The following is a 19810-nucleotide window of genomic DNA, read 5'->3' as shown; positions in this document are numbered from 1 at the left end:
ACAACATTTTTTAAACTTTCTGCAATAAATGAATAAACTCAAAGCACCATTCAATGAAAAATTATTCCATCTAAGATTGTTTAAAAGAGAGAGATTTAATAATGTGGATCACATTCAATGTAAGCAATGCTAATATTACCTCAATTGATTAATACATTTTATTAATCAATTAAACAATCCAATCCAATCTTAGATAAGTCTAAAAATACATAAAAATAAAAAAAGTTCAACTTTAACTAAAAGATTTAAAGAAATAAGAATTGAAAAACTAATGATATAAATAAAACAATTACCCAAATCAATCTTGTCAAGTTTAAGGCATTTGGATTGAAATCTAAAGATTCACGTAATCAATCTTAAGCACTAATAAGAGCTTGCATAAGTTTAGGAGTTAATGAACTATATGTATCAAACACATGGTCACCAATGCTCAAAGTATATCCAAAAGCAACTATGGATATAGGAACCACCAACACATTACGAACTAGATGCGAAAGGATAGAAAACATATGACTGTTAAGTTTCCACCAAAGAAGAACATCAAAGTCCACCCCGCCTTAATAGCATTAGGCTCTCTATTCAAATATTTATCCAACTTTGATTCTTTCTCTTCTCTACTTAGTTGTTTCCTAAACCTCATAAACTCAACCATAATAGCTTGTGAGTCATATAAGTTCCTAGCTACAAGATGTTGGTGCTTGACTCGCATGGCTACTATAACCAACTTGTTTAGATTGAGGTTGCAACATTTGTATTCATCAAACAACTCACTTATTGCTTTTTACATTTTTTCAATCATCATTGAAGTTTGATCACGAGAATACATTTTCATAAAACAAAACTCAACAAATGTAAATTTTTTTTTCCGAGGATCAAGAATAGAAGCAATATAAAATAACATATTCATTTTCTCCACATTCTCCTAATACTTGCAATACTTAACTTCACTCTCTTAGCCATTGCATTTAACTCAATATCAACATTCAATTGCCAATCTTGCAAAATACCATAAACACCACAAATATCTTCAAGAAAATTGTTAGTGATGACGTATGTAGAACCAAAAACTCTAACTATAAGATTGTAAAATTTTTGCAAGAAAAGCTATTATTTTTAACGTTGGCCCAATCATTTTGATTAAGCACCCTATCTTCCAACAAGAGCTCACTTCTGTAATAAAGATTAACATAATCAAATGCCTCAAAAGCTCTTTCAAATTTTTTACTTCATTCTAACATCAAGTAAGTGGAGTTTCACCTAGTGCAAACATCCAAGTAGAGTAAGCTCTTACTTTGAATATGTTCATTGGCAACAGACTCTTTAAACTTGGTTAACCTAGAAGGTGATTGTCTCACATATCTAACTACCTCTCTGACACTAGTAATCGAATCAATCGATTCCTTTAACCCATTACTCGTAATAAGGTTAACAATACTTGCCTCTTACAATACTAATTCTTGCATTGTTAAATTTTTTTCTCAAGTATGAGATTGCAACATCATTAGAACTAGTATTATCAACTGTGATAGTGAAAACGTTATCAATCCCCCAATCACACAAACATTTCCCAAATTTCCTATCAGTAGCCTCACCTTTTTAACTTAAAATGGGACAAAAGTTTAATATCCTTTTGTTAAGTTTTCAATCATTGTGTACAAAATAAGCTGTAAGACACAGATAATTGACTATTTACAATGAAGTCCATGTGTCAGTGATTAGATATACTTTCATAATAGACAATTTCAAGAATTGATTTAGGGATTTTTTTTTTTCATTTATATACATTTGATAACAATCCCTAGTAATAATTCATCATAATGGCATACAGAATCTAGAACATGCGATAGACATGCAATGCCTAAATCTTTTAACTTCCACAAATTTAAAGGACAATTCATTTATAATAATCATCTCAGCCATGCCTTTCCTAATGGCTTTTGGATTAAACTTCCAAGCTCCTAAAAACCCATATATTCTTAAGCTTAAAACTAATTTCGTTTGGGAAGGATCACCATTGGCACGAGAAAATTTAGTACAAACACCCATGTGATTCTTTAATGCAAATGTTTCATTTTTTTAGGACGAGCATAAAATTCTCTATCACAATAATTGCATATAGCTTTGAGATCACATTTGTCATTAGTAAATTTGGTGAAATGGTCCCATGCCTCCAACCATTTGTTAGTTTGTTTCCTTTTCAATTGAGTACTCATAACTTTACTTTTTGTTTCATATGTGTCTCCTTCACCTTGAGGGATTGATTGAGCATCCGTTTGTCTAATATCGCTATCATTCATTTCATTCGACATCTTCAACAAAAAAAAATGTTAAGTATACATAAAAATAAGGCAACTACTAATAACTACAATTATTGTGTGTGAAATTCATTTTATAATGTAGTAAATGAATGAGAAAGATGTTTGGTAGAAGCTACTAAAAAAAATATAAACACAAGGCAACTACTAATAAATGAAAACTATACCAAATTCTAAAATTTTAATAGTAAAAGCTACTAGTATATTTAGTGATGAAACTATAAAAGAGATTGTGACAGGTTTTGAGTTGATAAAAGGCTGGCTGGAAAAGAAAGAAATTGTTGCAGACTATTAGAACAAATAAATCAAGTATAATAATATTAATTAATGAATCATAAAAGTTTACTTTTATTTACATTAATTACTTGCCAATGTTAACGTGTGTGTATATCTGCTATAGCTAATTAATATTTATTTCTTATATGAGTTAATAGCATATCTGCTATAGATACTTAATTAATTTATAAGGATTTAGAGTTTTCAAGTAGGAATATATATATATATATATATATATATATATATCATGGCTTTTTGCATCACTTTAATATCACAGTTTTACAAAGCAAATTTCATTTCGTTGTAACAAAGCTTGTTGGAAAGATGACCTTACTTACACTAATCGAGGCAAAACAAACAAAAGTTATGAAAAAAGAAAACCAATCATGCACGTATATGTAACAGAACCAAAAGAAACAAAGGCAACATATAATGGATATCTTCAATTGCATGCATTTCTACAATCCACATCATCAATAGTAATTCATGCACTTGAGTATTTTAATCAACTATAGATGAATTTATTTTTCATTCATAGAAAGAGTTCAAATCTCTTTAAAAAAAATTATCATAATTCATAAGCTAATATTAATAATTGTATTAAATTACTAATAAAATCTATTAATGCATTTATGTTAAGATATATTGACATGGCATGTTTTGTTTACTTTATTTGAAGAAAACAAGAAATTGTACTCTACACTGGTCCCAACACTCCATAAGCATACACCTTTCTTATAATTATTATGTTTGTGGTTCTTTGTCTGAGTTTTTTAGTAATCACTCTTCTTCAAGAAAAGGATTGATCACTCATTCAGCCATCTTAAACAGCCAAGAAGAAGCAAACACATGAATCAACGAAGAGATAAATGGAACACTCTATATGGGTTAACCTAAAATCGTTTTCATATTTGATCTGCAAGCAATCCATCTTATAAGTTATAAGCTGTTACTCTAATTTTGTAGTAGTACTGCAAATTTGGCAATAGAACTTTGCCAATATTAGCAAGGCATCAGCAAATATAGCAACCAAGAGCTACCAAATCTAGCAAATTAACCATTTAAAAGAAAAAAGGGAAATGCCTAAAAGTTGGTCCAAAATGTTTAGCGATCAATCTTCTTACCATTTTCACCCATCTACTTGTATTAGACTCTAGCAAAAAAAAAAAAAAAAAAAAAAAACCCATGCTAGGTGGACCCTTCAAACACCCTTGAAGTTAAATTAGAAAAAGCAAAGGGGATTAAAAACAACTAGCATTTTATCTCCAAAATTCTCTTACAGCTCATCGTGAAAAAAAGGCAACAAGGAACCTACGAATTTCATACATAGTAAAAAAACAGTTAAAATTACAAAAACCAAGTACAAGGAAAATGGATATTAATAGGACAAATATGATAAACCAAGAGATCTTACAAGAGAACCCAGAAAAATAACCACCAGGTACAAAAAATAAACCAGCAAAAAATTACACCAAAAATTGGATGAATTAAAAACAAATACGAACACAAGATATTATTACTCTTACCTTAGAATTCATGCACCAGACCATACAAGATTCAAGATTGGGCCCCTAGATTCCAAATCGCACAAATGACTGTGACTTAAAAGATTTGAGAGAGTGAGAGTTTGAGTAAGTGTCAAAATGGGAGATTGAGAGAAGACTAGAAAGCTTGTGAGTTCGTAACTTTTGTGAGGAAAGAGGTGGTTGGAAACGTCGAGGGCGAGAGAGGTAATTTTAAATGTCAAAGGTTGAAAAAATATAACAAAAATATTAAGTTTTGAATTATTTTACTGTTTAAATCGATTTTTTGATCAGTTTGGTTGTTAGATTCTAAAACCAAAAACCAACCGTTTAAACCACACCCAAAACAGACTTACCCATATACCCCCAAATAACTGACTCGATTTAATCATAAACTTCAGTTTCGGTTGAGTATTTCGGTTACACCCAACCTTTGCTCAACCTTAAGAAAAGGAGGTTTAGGTGTAGCTATAGGATAGACCTAGGCTAAAAGTTTTCAAGGACGTTCTAATGGTCTTGTGTTGGCCTTTCACTAGAGGAAGCAATTCACACATCAAGCACATATTAGACACATGCAAAACATATTTAGAAAACTACCTTTTATTTTAGAAAACATTTATCAAACACTTGGAAAACATATACTAAAGGAAGAAAACAACAAAAAAGTTTATCAATAATAAATATTAATGATGGAAAAACTTGAAAAAACGTAAAAGAGAGAAAAAAAATGAAACAACCAAGGAAAAGGGTTGCCATTTTCCCTCTCTTTTCCTTTAAACAAGTTTTGGCTAGCCCAACTTCGATTTTTGTAGGAGAAACCAAAAAAAAAACAAAAAATAAAAAACAAAAAAAAAGAAACTATCAAGTATGTATTCAAGCTTATTTTTCTCTGTAAGATTTAGAGAAGATCCTTCAACCATTCATAAAAGCTTATTTATCTTATAATATTATTGTAGAATAAACAAAAAACATACAAATACTTTTAATATTATTTGAGATCCCAAATCACAATTTTATTAATTATATACCTTAATTAGTTTCAATTAAAATATCGACTCGATTTTCAATGTATGATCTATGTTTGAACTGAGTTTGATTGAAGGGTATTTTGATAAAAAAAAATTTAAGATTTTTCATTAAATTTTCTAAAAATCCACGATTTGACTCTAATTTGATAAAGTTAACATGAGTTTGACCAACTTGGACTCAAGTTTGACTAATGGGTATTTTGATCAAAATCCAAGTTTTGTTCAAATCCAAAGATTTCTAGATTAATGCCTTTTCAAAATTCTACCATTTGACTAAGTTTGATAAGATAGGCTTAGGTTTGACCAAGTTTGACTCAAATTTAACCAAAAATTTGATTAAAGAATTTTGAGAGTTTTAACAAGTGAGTTTGACCAATGGTCCCAGTTTTAAACAATTTCAAAACTTTCCCCTCAGTTTTTGCCTTAAAGTTCATATTTATCCAAATTTGACCAAGTTGACTTTTAAAGTTGATTTTGATTTTATCATGAATTTCACCAATTTGTTTGAATATCAAGTGTATAATGCAACTTCTTCAAAAGATTCATAGTGCTTGTAGGGTTTAAAATTTCTTTGAAAAAAAGGCAATGGTCTTGTAAATGCCAATTTTTGAATGAAACAAACCTAGACAAAATTTGCTATTTACAATTGTCCCTTATTACAAATTTTTTAGAATTAGATATAATGCAAAGAAAAATATAACAATTTTATTGGGAACTATAGACTTAAAGGTTTTTTTTTTTTTTTTGTTTCTTTTCAAAATGGTTTTTTTTTTATTTAAGATTGTTTTTAAAAAGATCTTCCTAAGCAAAAGTATTGAAAATTAAAAAAAATCTCTTCTTAAAAGCTCTTTTTGCACAAAAGCTTTAAAACTCCAAAAATTTCATTTACAAATGGCTTCTCTTGAACAGAGGTTTTCAAACTTTAAAAATTTGATCCGAGAATGACTCCTTTCGAACATAAGCTTTGAAACTTTAAAAATACCAAAATCATAACATTTTTTTCATGTGCCAACTTCACTGTGCTTAGTATTCATACTTGCTAGCTACATTATTCTTGACAATCCTGACTGGTGCCAACTTTGATATGCTTTATATCCATAGCCTACAACATTGGGATAAAGCTTTCATCTAGTGCCATGGGCTTAAAATCTCAATTAGTGTCACAGGCTTAAATTCTCATCTAGCACATTGGGTTTAACATCTCATTTATTGCCATGGGCTTAAAATCTTAATCTAGAAAATCTCATTTTTTTTCTCAAAAAATCCTTAACATCTTATCTTTCTAAGAAAAACTTTTCTTATCTTTCTTGTTCTTTAGATATCATATGTCTTTTTCATCTTTTCTTAAAGGCTTCTCTTATTTACTCTTATTTTTGTTTCATTTTTTTAACTCTTTCTTTTCTTCATTCTTTTCTTGATAAACTCTTTTTTTTTTTAGAAAAACTATTTTACTTTTTTTGTTTTTCTGTTGATAAATTCTTTCTCTTTTTATTAAGCTAAAAAAGTTTATACATCTCTTTTTCTTAATGTTTGCAAAATTGGCAAATGTAACTATGATGCACGAGTGTATTTCCAAAATAATAGTTCAAATGTAAATGTATTTATGCAGATACCAATGATTTCTACATATGCAAACATCCTTACCAATAGTGTACTTGTAAATGTTCTTTCCATAAATATTCTTTCCATGATGCTAGTACCTTTTATAAAGATGCAAATGCATAAAATTTTATCAATGATGAAAATGTGGATTTCTTTTGCATGGTACAAATGTCCTTAAAAAATGCACATGCAAAAGTCCTTACAAGAAAATTTTCTTTCAAGATGCAAATGCCCTTTACAAAGACGTAAAATATTCATGCAAATTCAAATGTCCTTTTTTTTTTTTAATGATGAAACCTTTTACATAAATGTAAATGTTCATACCTGATGAATATGCATCGTTCAAAAAATCTATCAATGTCACAAATGTGAATGTCTTTTCATGTTGCAAATGATACAAATGCAAATGCTCTTTTCTAATGATGCAAATATTTCACGTGAAGATGCAAATGCAACTGTATTTTTAATAATGCCAATGATCCATGTGAAGAAGCAAATGCATAATGCCTTACTTGTAAATTTCTTTTTCAAGTTGCAAATGCAACTATAGAGATGCACATGCTAAGATCATTACAATTATGGAAATGTACATTCCTTTTTCATGATAAAAATGCCTCTATAAATATGCAAATGCAACTATTTATCCTAGTAATGTAACTGTCCATTACAAAGGTCCACTTGCAAGTTTCTAGTCTAATGATGCAAATGCTTTTTAACAAAGTGCAAATGCAAAAATCAATGTAGATGTCTTTTACCAAACTGCAAATATAAGTTTCTAGTCTAATGATGCAAATGCAAGTGTCTATTCCAATGATCCAATTGCCTTTTTTAATGATAAATATTCATGATAAAAATTACAAGTGCTTAAAAATCATTGTTTTTCAATTCTACTCACTCTTCCTTGCTCATCCAATTGATTTCTTTTACTTCTTTCCCTCAAAAGATTTCCTTTTCTATTTCATCATGTCCTTCTCCCCATTCTTCCCTCTATTTACATTATTGTTTATTTACTAGTTTTTACTTTTTTTTTCTCAAATAGGATTCCTTAATTTTCCTTTCATTTTCACTCTCAATTTATTTTCCTTTTTATTTCCATCAACAATTCCAACATACCACATGTGTATGATCACTTTAAACTTAATGTATGCATCATGTAAAAATCAAGAATATAAACAACTATGTTCCTTCTACTCATTGAATGCATAAAAGAATATATTTTTCTTCTCAAAAAATGTTTATTCTTTAATGGAAAACATTTTTAATCATAACTAATCTAAATGATTTTTTATTTATTACAAATGTGCCTAACTAGTTACTCAAAATTTTTTAAATGACCAACAAAATTGGTCTACAAAAATAAACTCTATGATGAAATATCTAGACAAATGTAACTTTTGAGCCTCTTGAAAATTTGTGTTTCTTATTAGAAATGAAAGAGGCAATTTTTTTTTTCAAATGGATTGAACAGTTTAGCTCATCAAGTCTCGGTTCATTTAAAAAGGCTTTGTAACTTGAAAGCAATAAAAAAAAACTATATACTCTTCCATCTATGCTTACAAATGAAACATAAATTTTTCTAAAAATCATAATGTTTAACACTTTCATTAGCCTCCAAATATGACATTTTAATAGATGTTAAGACCAGCTGTGATAAGTTCAAGATTTTTTAAGGTCATTTTGGAAAGAAAAAATGCTCAAATTTTCAAAATCAATCTTTTTATTGGATTTTAAACTTTCAATGAATTGATATTTTTTAATATTTCAAAAAGTTGGGGTTACTTCATATTGACCTTTTTCACTTGTTCAGGCAATACCATGAGTGTTTAAAAGTCCTTAAATTTTCTATATACTACATTTTTGTAGGGTTTTCACCCTAGAGCCTTTCTTATCCTTTTTTATTTTTCTTGATTATTCCATTATACACTTAATAATTCAATTTTCATCTAAAATGGGTTAATGGTTCAAACTAGTAGTTTCGCAATTAAATGAGGCAAAAGACTCATAGGTTATATGGTGATTTCATAAGGAAAAACGCTTCAGTTTAAGCATTCATGCTTGATCAAAATGGGTATTTTAAAACACATAACATAGGTCAATGTTTGAGGTTCTGAAAAATGATAGATAGGCTTATACTGTGTTTGAAGATGATCAAACGAAAGATCATTTCATGTCATATGAAGGGTTCTTTTTCAGGATATTTGTCCTTTCATTCTTCCACACATGCCACTCCATCCATGTGTTCATTTTTCTTTCGTGGTTTTATTTATTTACTTTGTTTTTTTCTTGCCTTGTCTTTTTCTTTTATTCCTCTTGCCATGTTTTTTTCTATTATTCTTTTCACTTTTATTTGCACATATCCACTTTTGATTGAGTGACTTTAAAACTTTTTGAGAACTAGTTTTATTGGACATTTGTCCCTTAAAATATAAAGTTCCTTCATTATACTTGTAATACGACTACACCACCATGCATGATTCTTAAATTTGTCCTTATTTTACCCTTAATGTGGAGGATGATCTTTGGTTAAAGTTTATTTAGAAAGAATTCATTAGACTCAAAGGGGTAGCAAGTGAATAGTTTTCATGTTTGTGAAAGGATAGTGAAATATGGTCATTTGTCATCTCAAAGATAGTCATTTAAATTGAAGAGTAACTCATTTTTGGAAAATAGGTTAAAAGAACAACTTTTCAAAATCTTTTTTTTTTGAAATTTTCTAGCTTTCCCTAACTCTTTTTTTTTTGGTTTCTGGTTTTTTATTCCTAGTTTCTTTATCTTTTTTTTTTGTTTTTTCAATATTTTAAGTTTTTGTTTGGATTTCTTTAAATCTCTCAAGTGTAAGATGTCTTAATCAAAATTCTTTATTTTTTGTTTTTGTTTTATTTACATGTCTCCGTTTTGCCAAAAACACAATTCATGAAAAATGCCCTATTTTAACATGCTACCCCTAATGAAAGTCAATATGAGAAAAAGCCATTAGAATGAACTGTTTAGGGTGTCAAATTATTCATGTCACTCTTCAAATAGAAAGGATTGGTTGTAACTCAACTTGTCTTAAGGGCAATTAGTAGTCATTCTTTTTTGGTCAACATACCTAAGACATTGAACCAAGATAACTTTAGGAAGAAAATTGAATCATTGGTGTATTTGAGATAATTTGAAGAGATTTGCATGGTTTCGATTTTGGTATATTTGAGGCTATAACATAGTCTTGGCATATATCAAATTACCAAATATCAGAGTCTCCAAAAGAGTGTCAAGTTTGCTTGATTTTTAAAAGATCTAAGAATTTTTTTTTTCAAATTAATGGTTTCCTTGTTCTTTACCTAGAAAAGGTTATCATGATATGATCAAGATAAGACAAGGTTCATGAAAGTCAAATTATGCATGGAAGTGTTTGATAGAAAAAAATGTTAGGGTATTTTTCAAAATAAGTTCATTTCTAATAATGATTGCCAATTCTTTCAAGACTCCTTCCAACTTTTATTATGAAAAAGATTTTTTTTTCAAAATTTTTTATTCTTTTTTCTAAACATTTTCTTTGCTTTTTGATTTTGTGCCTTCTTTATGGTATTAGAAACTGGCCATGTGAGGCTTTATTAAAATCTAATTTTATTTTCATAAATCCTCATAATCCGAAGCTTACAAGGAATTAAAAAGCTTCAAATGAGGATATATATTTACAAAATTATGAGACAATGTGATGCAACAAAATTGAAACTTAATGTCCATTCACTCAATGCAAATATCAAGTTAAACCAAAATTCATAACTTTGAGGCTACATTCATAACGAATATATATAAAGCTTAAACCAACGTTAAAGATTGTTTAAACCAGCATGCCATCCTTAGATCTATTATTTTCAATTTTCATAGCCATTGGCAAGCTCTCCAAATTTTGTTGGATCTCCATTGATCAAATCTTGAACTTTTTTATTGAATGCAGTGCAATTCTCTATAAAAAGTCCTTTGACCCCATCATGTTATTCACATTTGGTATTAGGATTGTACCACTTTGGTTAGAGATTTTCTAAGCTTTGCAAAGACGATGAAAATCACATGACTTTTTACTAGCAAGTGACAAAGCTCTATGTAGGACATTAGAAGTAAGTGGTACATTTTAGCTCTATTTTTCTTATTGCTCTGATCATGGCCTAGATTGATCTTTCGTTTTGTGAACTTCTGAGGTGAAAGAGCTTGGGAAAAAGGCACTAAGACATAAGGATAAAATGGCTGAGGTAAATTGCTAGCATAAAGTGCTAGGTTGTAAAAAGGTTAGAACATATTATTGACATGTGCTGGAAAGTGAAAATGAATGTTAACAAGATCTTATTGTATCACACGTTATTTTCTTTCATTTCGCTTTTCAATAGTTGTTTCTTGAACATGTTCACCAAAAATATCTATTTTCCTTTCATTATGAGCCTTTGGACCAGAATCCATAAATTTTCCCCTTTTTACCCAATCCTCAATTCTACCCATAGCAAATAGCAAATTGAAAAACTCTAAAGAGGCATTGCCAACCAACTTGTCATAGTATGGAGAAGGAAAGGTATCTACAAATAGTGAATTCAATTCTCTATTAGTAAGAAGTGATTGTACTTGTGATGTTACTTCCTTCCATTTAGCAACATATTCTTTATAGCTTTCATTTGGGCTCTTTTCATATTTTAGAGGGTCAATCGATTTAGGTTATCTCCAATATATGCTGGTTTTGCACTAAGAAAGGACATGAATGAAATCATACTGGGCTTCAATGGCATCTATCTTATCGACTAGATCAGCTATATGTGAGGACAAGGTTATGATAGGATCTAATATCTCTCAATAGTAGCATTCTTAGGCTTTAAACTTTTTTATGACTATTAGGGTTAGGATCTATTGACAAAGGATACAGCATAGTACCTAAGGGGTCTAACCTCATTAGCATAGAACTCAGATATCAAAATAAAAAAAAAACCATGTAAAAATAAAAAAAATAAATAGAAAATAAACAATAATTAAACAAAAGGAAAATAAATATTTACAAATATTTACAAAATAAAATGAATCGAACTACAACCTAGCATGCTTGTTTTCAGTATTAACCTTAGACTAAATTTTCAATCCTTGGCTTATTGGTTGGTTCTTTTCCTCGTGAGGCTCCCCAAAGTTAGCTTCAAGCTTTCTAAGTTAGCTCCTTAACTTGCAAGTTAGTCAATGCAAGAAATGAAGCTCACACATGGACTAGTTGCTAGCTCACGGCTTGGGCATTTCTTGGGCTTGACTTGGCAACTTCTCCTCATGGAATACAACTCATTTTCCTCATAAAAATTAGCTCACTTCAACTCTCAAGTAGCACTTAACATGCATTGGAAAAATTCTCAATAGGTTTGACCATTGCTTCAATTTACTTACACATGAAACAATTAGAAAAATTAAGTGAGTAATCAAGCAAAATATGATACAGTAAGTCATAAAATTAAATAATTAAATACATGATAATTCTATAAAAAAATTAAATTATCACACCCCAAACTTAACTTTTTGCTTATCCTCAAACAAAATTAACTTATGCTAAGAGTCAATTTCACCTCCTATAATCAATTAGAAATTGTTTCCTCAAAAATTGCACAATGATTATAACTCAAGGTAAATCTTAAATAAGGGCTAGTTGTGAGAGTCTTCCTAGAATGTGCATCTACTCAAATTAAGTTTCATTGTGTGCAACATTAATTACATATCATTACATGTAATCTAGCTTTGAATATGTAACCATGGAATTAACACAACCTAATCAAAGTGCACATACATTCCATAGGTTTGCCTTACACACCTCTCTCCACTAATGTTAGACCAACACTTAACTCAAGATCCTTAAGGCTTTGCTAGTTTGTAATGTTAGGCTAGGATAGAGATATGATAGAAGGGATTTTTAAGTTAGAGTACCCTAATCATGCACTAAAAGCTTAGGATCAATTAGAGAGCTTTCAAGAATTTATCATCTCTTAAACTTAAGTTTTCCCCATTTTATTATTTTGATTTTTCAATTTAATTTAATTTTTTTTCTATCTTTCCTTTTTTTTTTTTTATTTCCCCCATTTTTCAAATGTGACATAACTCTCTGACCATATCATGGGTGATCCTTATGCACATAGGGTAGGGACAATAACAATGAACATGTGAGAAAATGGTCTAAGTTTATTGATGTCGGTATTTAACAAGGAAAGGGTAATATAAGGCTAAAAAATGTGACTAAGGATATATGCATGAAGGTTGGCTTGAAAGGCTCAATTGATCCAATGACGGCCTAAGTCATTTCTCTAATTTAGTTTGTCTGGAATTTCACCTTAAGAAATAATCAAACAAATTCTAGAACATAGGCACAACTTCATAAATGAAATGCAATTCCTATGATAACATAAACAATCACTAAATGACATGCAGTTCCATGATTAGAACATATACTTACAAGTGAAAGCTAGCAATCAAATATCAACAAGTTCTAAGATTCATCTCATGCTTCATACAAGTTTATCTTTTCCTAAAGCTATAATCAAAGTCAATCATGGTTTTTATCATAGAATCAATAACAATCAACTCAGGGAAGCATGCTAATGACTCATAGAAAAAGTCAATTAAGTCCAAGTCATCAAAATAATTTTTGAAAATTTTGCTTAAATTTTCCCATCCCCAACTTAAAATGCATATTGTCCTCAATATGTAGGCAAATATGAATTTAAGCACAATTGGTGAATAATACTCCCCTCGTTGAGGCTTTTCTTAAAGTTTCATGATCGGCTTCAATTTTCCTGCAAATAAAAGGAAATAAACTGACATGAGAAAATTAAACACATAACATAAAAAAAAATAAACAAAAAGAAAAACTTGGATTGCCTCTCAAGAACTGCTAATTTATAGTCAACAACTCGACTTTCATCAAGTTTATGTAATTACCCCACACTTGGTACCAGCATCTACCCACTTCCTGATCTTTTTTCTTTTCACCATATTTTCAATAATAGACTTAAGGTGATGGTGCTTATTGACAGTGGTGAAAGTGGATAGGAACCCCACCCCTAGTATTGTATTAAGCATTTTCTTAAAAAAAAAAAAAGATAGGTAGGTATTGGCTTCAGTACCAATGAGAGAGGCACCACCTTAATGAGTATAAGATTGGGTTTTAAAGTGAAGGATTCCTTCATAGGCAGCACAGTATGAGTGAATAAAAAGGATGAAATAACTAAAAGTTATAATTGAAGATCAGAGGTTGAGGAAACTTTTAGACAAGTAAGGAATTTTATAACTCTAAGTTTATCCATATCATCATTGTCTTATAAGTTTGAGTTTCTATTCAAAAATTCCTTAATTTTGTCATCATCCAACTTCTCCTCATTATAATTTTCTAGCACTTCATTCAAAAATGCCTTTATTTCATCCTCCTCACTAAGCTAGGTGTTTCTAAAAAAGTAAGGAAATCATTAAATACACAACCCTTATCAAAAAACTTCACCTCATTCATCTGCAAGTCATCTTGTATTTGATCTTCAAAGGGTGGAGGAAATCACACGATTGGGCTATGAGGCTCTAAATTACCTTTAGTAGGACTAGTGCTAGACTCCTCAAGAATGTCAAATCTTAGAGCTAATTTATTGTCCTCTACTTCCATTTCACAGAAGTGCTCTTCTCCTTCCATAACCTCTTCATCCACCATCATAACAAATGTTGGTATGTCAACTACAATAGGCTCATCATCATCATAAATATACATTATACCACCTACCTTTCTATTTTCATTTTATGTGCACTTTTCATCAGCTAACCAACTTGGATCTACTGGCTTATTAAAGCTTTTTAAAGTGGCAACTTGGGATTTAAGGAGGTTGGTTTGATTTTGGATAAAGTTTATGAAAGTCTCCTTAAAGAATGGTGTCTTTTCTTGAGGAAGAGATAATGGATGATACTAAGTAAATAATGAAAAGTACCGTGGTGATGAATTGTATTAAATAGGTGGGTAATAAGATGGAATATGCTGTGTTGGTGAAAAATCAGGGAATGGATATTGTGGTGAGTAATGAGGTGAATGAGACTTAATAGGGTAAGGATGGGTGTATATAGGTGATAAACTAAAAAATTGCCCTTAACTGCTACCTCATGAGACTTTCGACCTATTTTCCTATTCTTTAATATAGGTGTTTGAGTAAAAACTAGAGTGTTGATCATATGCATAACTATTACTATATTCCTTACCATAAAAATTACCATTGACAAATAGACTCTAAAAGGAAGAAACAAGACTAGGATCATATCTAGCTCTAATGGCATTCATCTTATCAGTTAGATTGGTTATTTGTAAGGACAAAGCTATAATAGGATCTAAATCACTTTTAACAGAAATACTCATAGGCTTTAAGTTCTTTAATGACCAATGAGGTTGGGATACCACGAGTCCTTAAGGGGTTTGGCCTCATTAGTGAAACACTGAGACATAAAAATAAAAAGAAAAGGCAAATAAAAACAAAATGAAAATAAGTATTTACAAATAATGCAAAGAGATAAAAAGCTAGATTACACATTACCATGTCTCTATTGATATAAATCCTAGTCTAAATACACCAAGCACCGGCAACAGCACCAAAAACTTGTTACTAATCCTTTAGGAGTACCACAAGTATACAAATCACAAAAGCAATATAGATTAGAAATATTCTGGATATCATCTTGATAGCACCTAATTATATAGTATTTTTACATAATAAAAAGGGTGCTATATTTTAAAATTTGATGATTTTTAGGATTGTTTATGTTGTTTCCATGATTTTAGGGTTTCAAGCTCATAGATTTCATTTTCACGAAAGCGATGCATGCAAATATACAATGAACATATTTGGCCCAATATTGAAAGCTCATAGTCAAACCACATTGATCCATATTCGTCCATCCATGTGGCTAAGATAGAGTTTTACTTGCACAAGGATTATCCCATAATGCACCACATACGGTCACCTCTATCCTAAGGAGGATTGCATGCAAGTTCAAGTTCATTTGGTCTCCAACATGTTTAGCCAAAAGAGATTTAATCCAAGAATGATTCATTTGCTTAGCTATGAAGGAATTGTGCTTACATAAAGACTCTACATTACATTTAGCTAGCTCACTTTCAAGGAAGAATTTCAAGCATACAAAGACACTTCCACCTTTATCCATTTGGCTATTTCAAATAAAGGAAGAAAATAATCATCATTTGAAGAATTTCAAGCTCCTATGGACTATATGCCATTTAGCCAAGAAGAGATTAAAGTCCATCATGAGTTTTTTGCTTAGCCTTGAAGATTTTTACTTTGAGGAGGACTTTATGCATTTGAATTTCAAAAATTTGGATAAAAAACAATTTATCTTCTCTTGAATTTCATCTTAGCCGAACCTATGGAAGGGATTTGATCAAGATTAATTCAAGTCAAGATGAATGGCCAAGGTCACTTTTTCAAGACCCTATTTGGTCAAGCATACTCAAGCAAAAGGAGTCACATTCAGTCATGCCTCCTTGAAGATGAGTCTTATCACCTAGTGTTTGAATTTGAAAACACATCTTGTAATCCTTACACCCTTAGTTGAAACCCACTCTATAAATAGAGAGACCATTCACCCTATTCCATTATCCCATCCCATTCCTCACTTATTTTCTCTATTTTAGTTCGTAGTTTTTTTTTTTTTAATTTAAGTTATTGACTTAGGTGACAAATTTGCCAATAACAAAGCTTTCGTTTTTTTAAATTCTTTTATTTCAATTCAAAGAAGTATTTTTCCTACATATTTTATTTTATTGTCCTAAGTTTCAAATCTTGTTTTTCCATTCTTTATTTCAGCAAGCATACTTTTTATTTTTAAGTTTGAATCAAGCATTCATTCTCTTTACAAGTTTTGACCATAGTCTTTTAATGCTCTACAAAGCTCACTTTTATTCAATCTTTATATTCTTTACAAGCATTCGGCAATCACTCTTTCTTTGCTTTAAAGATTTCAACTCTTGTTCTTTTAAAGTTTGTTTGTGGCTATATTCTTTTACTTCCTAAGTGATAGTTGGTGAAGTCAATATCTAAGCCTATAATTGTTTTCAATCTTTATTTCCTTTATTTTGCAAACAATCCCTAAATTTTCAATTGTTTAGATATAGGATTGTAGGCTTTAGCTATTGGTATTTTTCATAACATCTAGGTTGGGAGAACTTATCCATTACAAACAAAACTACGGAGTCACCATTAATCTTTTTTATCTAAATGTGATTAACCACCTATGTGAATCTATCCTTTTTAAGGTTGTCTAAGTGTAAACTAAGGGTCCCTAAAAAGAATAGATTTTGTTCTACATTAACAAAACTAAAGTTTGAGAGTTGGTTACGTACGGACATAGTATTAGCACCCCTTATTACAATCAAAATTGGTACTAAATTAATTATACGTTATCTTACCTAAACTTTAATCAAAATGATCTTTGTCATGCCAAGCAATCAATTCTAATCCTTTATTTATTTACACAACATGGTCATGCAAAAATTCTATAAAAAATCAAATCATACAATAATTAGAACATGCCATTATGAAAATCCTATCAAAAATCATGCAATAAAAATAAAACCATACCACGCAATAGATATAAAATTATACCATGCAATAAATCATGTAATAAAATATCATGTAATAAATCATACAATAAATATAATATCATGCCAAGACATCATGTAACAAAACTTAAAATCATACCAAAATCACATCAAAATATCTATGCAAAAATATCATGCAAATAAATATATTGGCTAATAATGTAAATAAATATATTAATAATCATACAAAAATTATACAAATAAGAAAAAAAAATAAGCAATAAAAATCATAAAAATATAAAAAAAATGCTAATAAATATCATGAAAAATAAATAATGCAAGAAAAAAAAAACCATGCAAGAACGAAAATATGCAAAAATATCATAAAAGTGAAAAGTAACAGAAATTAAAGAACCTGATAAAAATGGGTCGGGTCCTTCTCGGGCACCCATGCGCGGCTTGTTGGGTTTAATCACTGACCTTGGTCTTCTTACACTATCATTTAAAGCTTTAAACAAAACCTAAGAAAATCAGTATATTTTTTATTTCCTATTGTTTGCATCTCTCTCCATTAAGCAAATTCTCCGTTCTTCTACCAGATGAAAAACCCAGCCCAAGTCAACAACCGTCCAAGCAGATCCCAGCGAACTTTTGTCATACTTGCCACCGCGGCTCCTTTCGTACTAGTAGCGGCTCCTCATTTTTCCTTTTTAACCGAGCACTTTCTCTAGCAAAGCAAATTGATAGCCTCTTGAAGCCCAGACTGTGTCTAACATCACCATTGATTTCGTCATACCTCTGCCCTGCTACAACTTCTTATCACTGAAAAGCCACAGCCAAAAATCCACAACCTATTTGAAATCCTAGTGTCGAAACCTTACTCTCCCTTTCCTATTTTTTGCCCAAAGCCTCAGCCAAGAACCCTTTGGAACTTTCCTTGGAATTTTTGTTCTTTTGTTGTGTAATTGTTGATGTTCTATGTATTGGTATCCAATTGCTTGTTGCCTTCGTTTTTTGTCTCTATTTGGGATTGCTTCAGGGGTTAATTGTATTTTTTTGGGTTATTGCTTAAGTTTTGACGATTTGTAACTCTGACTTAGTGGGTTACAATTTTCTGCTTGTGTTAATGGACTATGTTATGAGCTCTGGGTATGGGTTCTCTCAAGGCTTGCTTGGTATTGTGTATAAGGTTAAGTGTGCTGGAAAGAGGCTTTGAATGTAATTCTGGGTTTGATGAGTTTGATTATGCAGGATTTGGTTCTGTTGTGGGATTGGGGTTTTTAGTTGGAGGCTACTTAGGGAGGGCTTGCTGATGAATTGATTGATTGTCGTTGCTGAATTACTTCCTTGATTCTTAATTTGCTTCTTCTAGTGCTTTCTATATTGCTTGATCTTACTGTCAATTCCTCCTAGTCAACTGCATGAAATTTTGGCTTGAATGCCAAATTGATCTTTACGTCAGATTGATTGTTATTGCTTCCCCCTGCTAATCTTGCTTATTGGTTGATGCTCCTAAAATACCGAACTTTTGCTGCCAATTGCCTCTGTATTGATCGTGAATTGCTGCTATGCCCCAGTCTGATCATGAAGTCAAGGTCTTTATATAAGGATTGCAATCCCAATTCAAGTTGAACAAGCATTAACCTTACTGAATCTACAAAGATTTCCATAACTTTATTTTTTGCAGTCTTTCCTTTTTCAATGGATTAGCTTCTAAGTATTTCCATAGGCAAAGAATCAATAAATTCTATAATCGAAAACCAAATCCAAGATCAAATCTGTCAATTTCCTTTTGCAAATTAAACCCATGTTTCTTCCATGTATTTCGGACCCCTTTTTCTCCCTTTTTCTTTTTTTTTTTGGACTTTGACTGAAAATAATAATATAAAAATTAAAACCTAAAAACCATAATAATAATAATAATAATAATAATAATAATAATAAGAATAATGAATAAAAACATAATTTCGGCCTATTTGATGTTTTGGACCTAAAATCTCGATTTTTCAATCAAGGCCTAAATAAGATTAAAAGCCCATTTTGATATTGAAAAATTGCTTGGACAAAATGAACATTTGTAGTTGTTTCTATTTATGCATTTTTTTGTAAAACAAAAAGTATATAAAAATCAAAAGACATTTATTTCGTTCAAGTCAAGAAAATAAAAATTAAAAAAATTTCAACAATATTTTCACAATTGAAGCTTGAAACTTTTGAAAAATAAAATGTTTCCTATAATTTAGACATTGAAACTTTTGAAAAACAAAATATTCCTCTACAACTGAAGTTTTGAAACATTTGAAAAATAAAAATGTTCTCCCATAATTGAAGGTTTAAAACTTTTAAAAAATAAAGTATTGTTCCATCGAGGCTTTAACTTTGAAAAAATAAATAACTCTTCCACTGAAGCTTCAACTTTGGAAGAATAAAGTCATGTCCAAGAAAGCTTTTTCTCAACAAAGGCTCAAAACTTTAAAATTCTCATTCAAG

The 19810-nt window shown here is 30.3% G+C and overlaps 1 long non-coding RNA gene across 1 annotated transcript; it reads right to left on the bottom strand.

Moving 5' to 3' along the window:
- Positions 1 to 11726: 11726 nt before the first annotated feature.
- On the bottom strand, positions 11727 to 19536 carry LOC149518750 (uncharacterized). The gene is made up of 2 exons (XR_016342172.1): positions 17736 to 19536; positions 11727 to 13532 (listed from the first exon to the last, which is right to left on the bottom strand). It is a non-coding gene; the product is annotated as an uncharacterized LOC149518750 (long non-coding RNA).
- Between the last annotated feature and the right edge of the window lie 274 nt (positions 19537 to 19810).

This window comes from Durio zibethinus, chromosome 5, assembly GCF_047325235.1.
Source record: "Durio zibethinus cultivar Kanyao isolate XHJ-2024 chromosome 5, ASM4732523v1, whole genome shotgun sequence".
Taxonomy (NCBI): Eukaryota; Viridiplantae; Streptophyta; class Magnoliopsida; order Malvales; family Malvaceae; genus Durio; species Durio zibethinus.
This window is presented reverse-complemented; position numbering and strand designations above follow the sequence as displayed.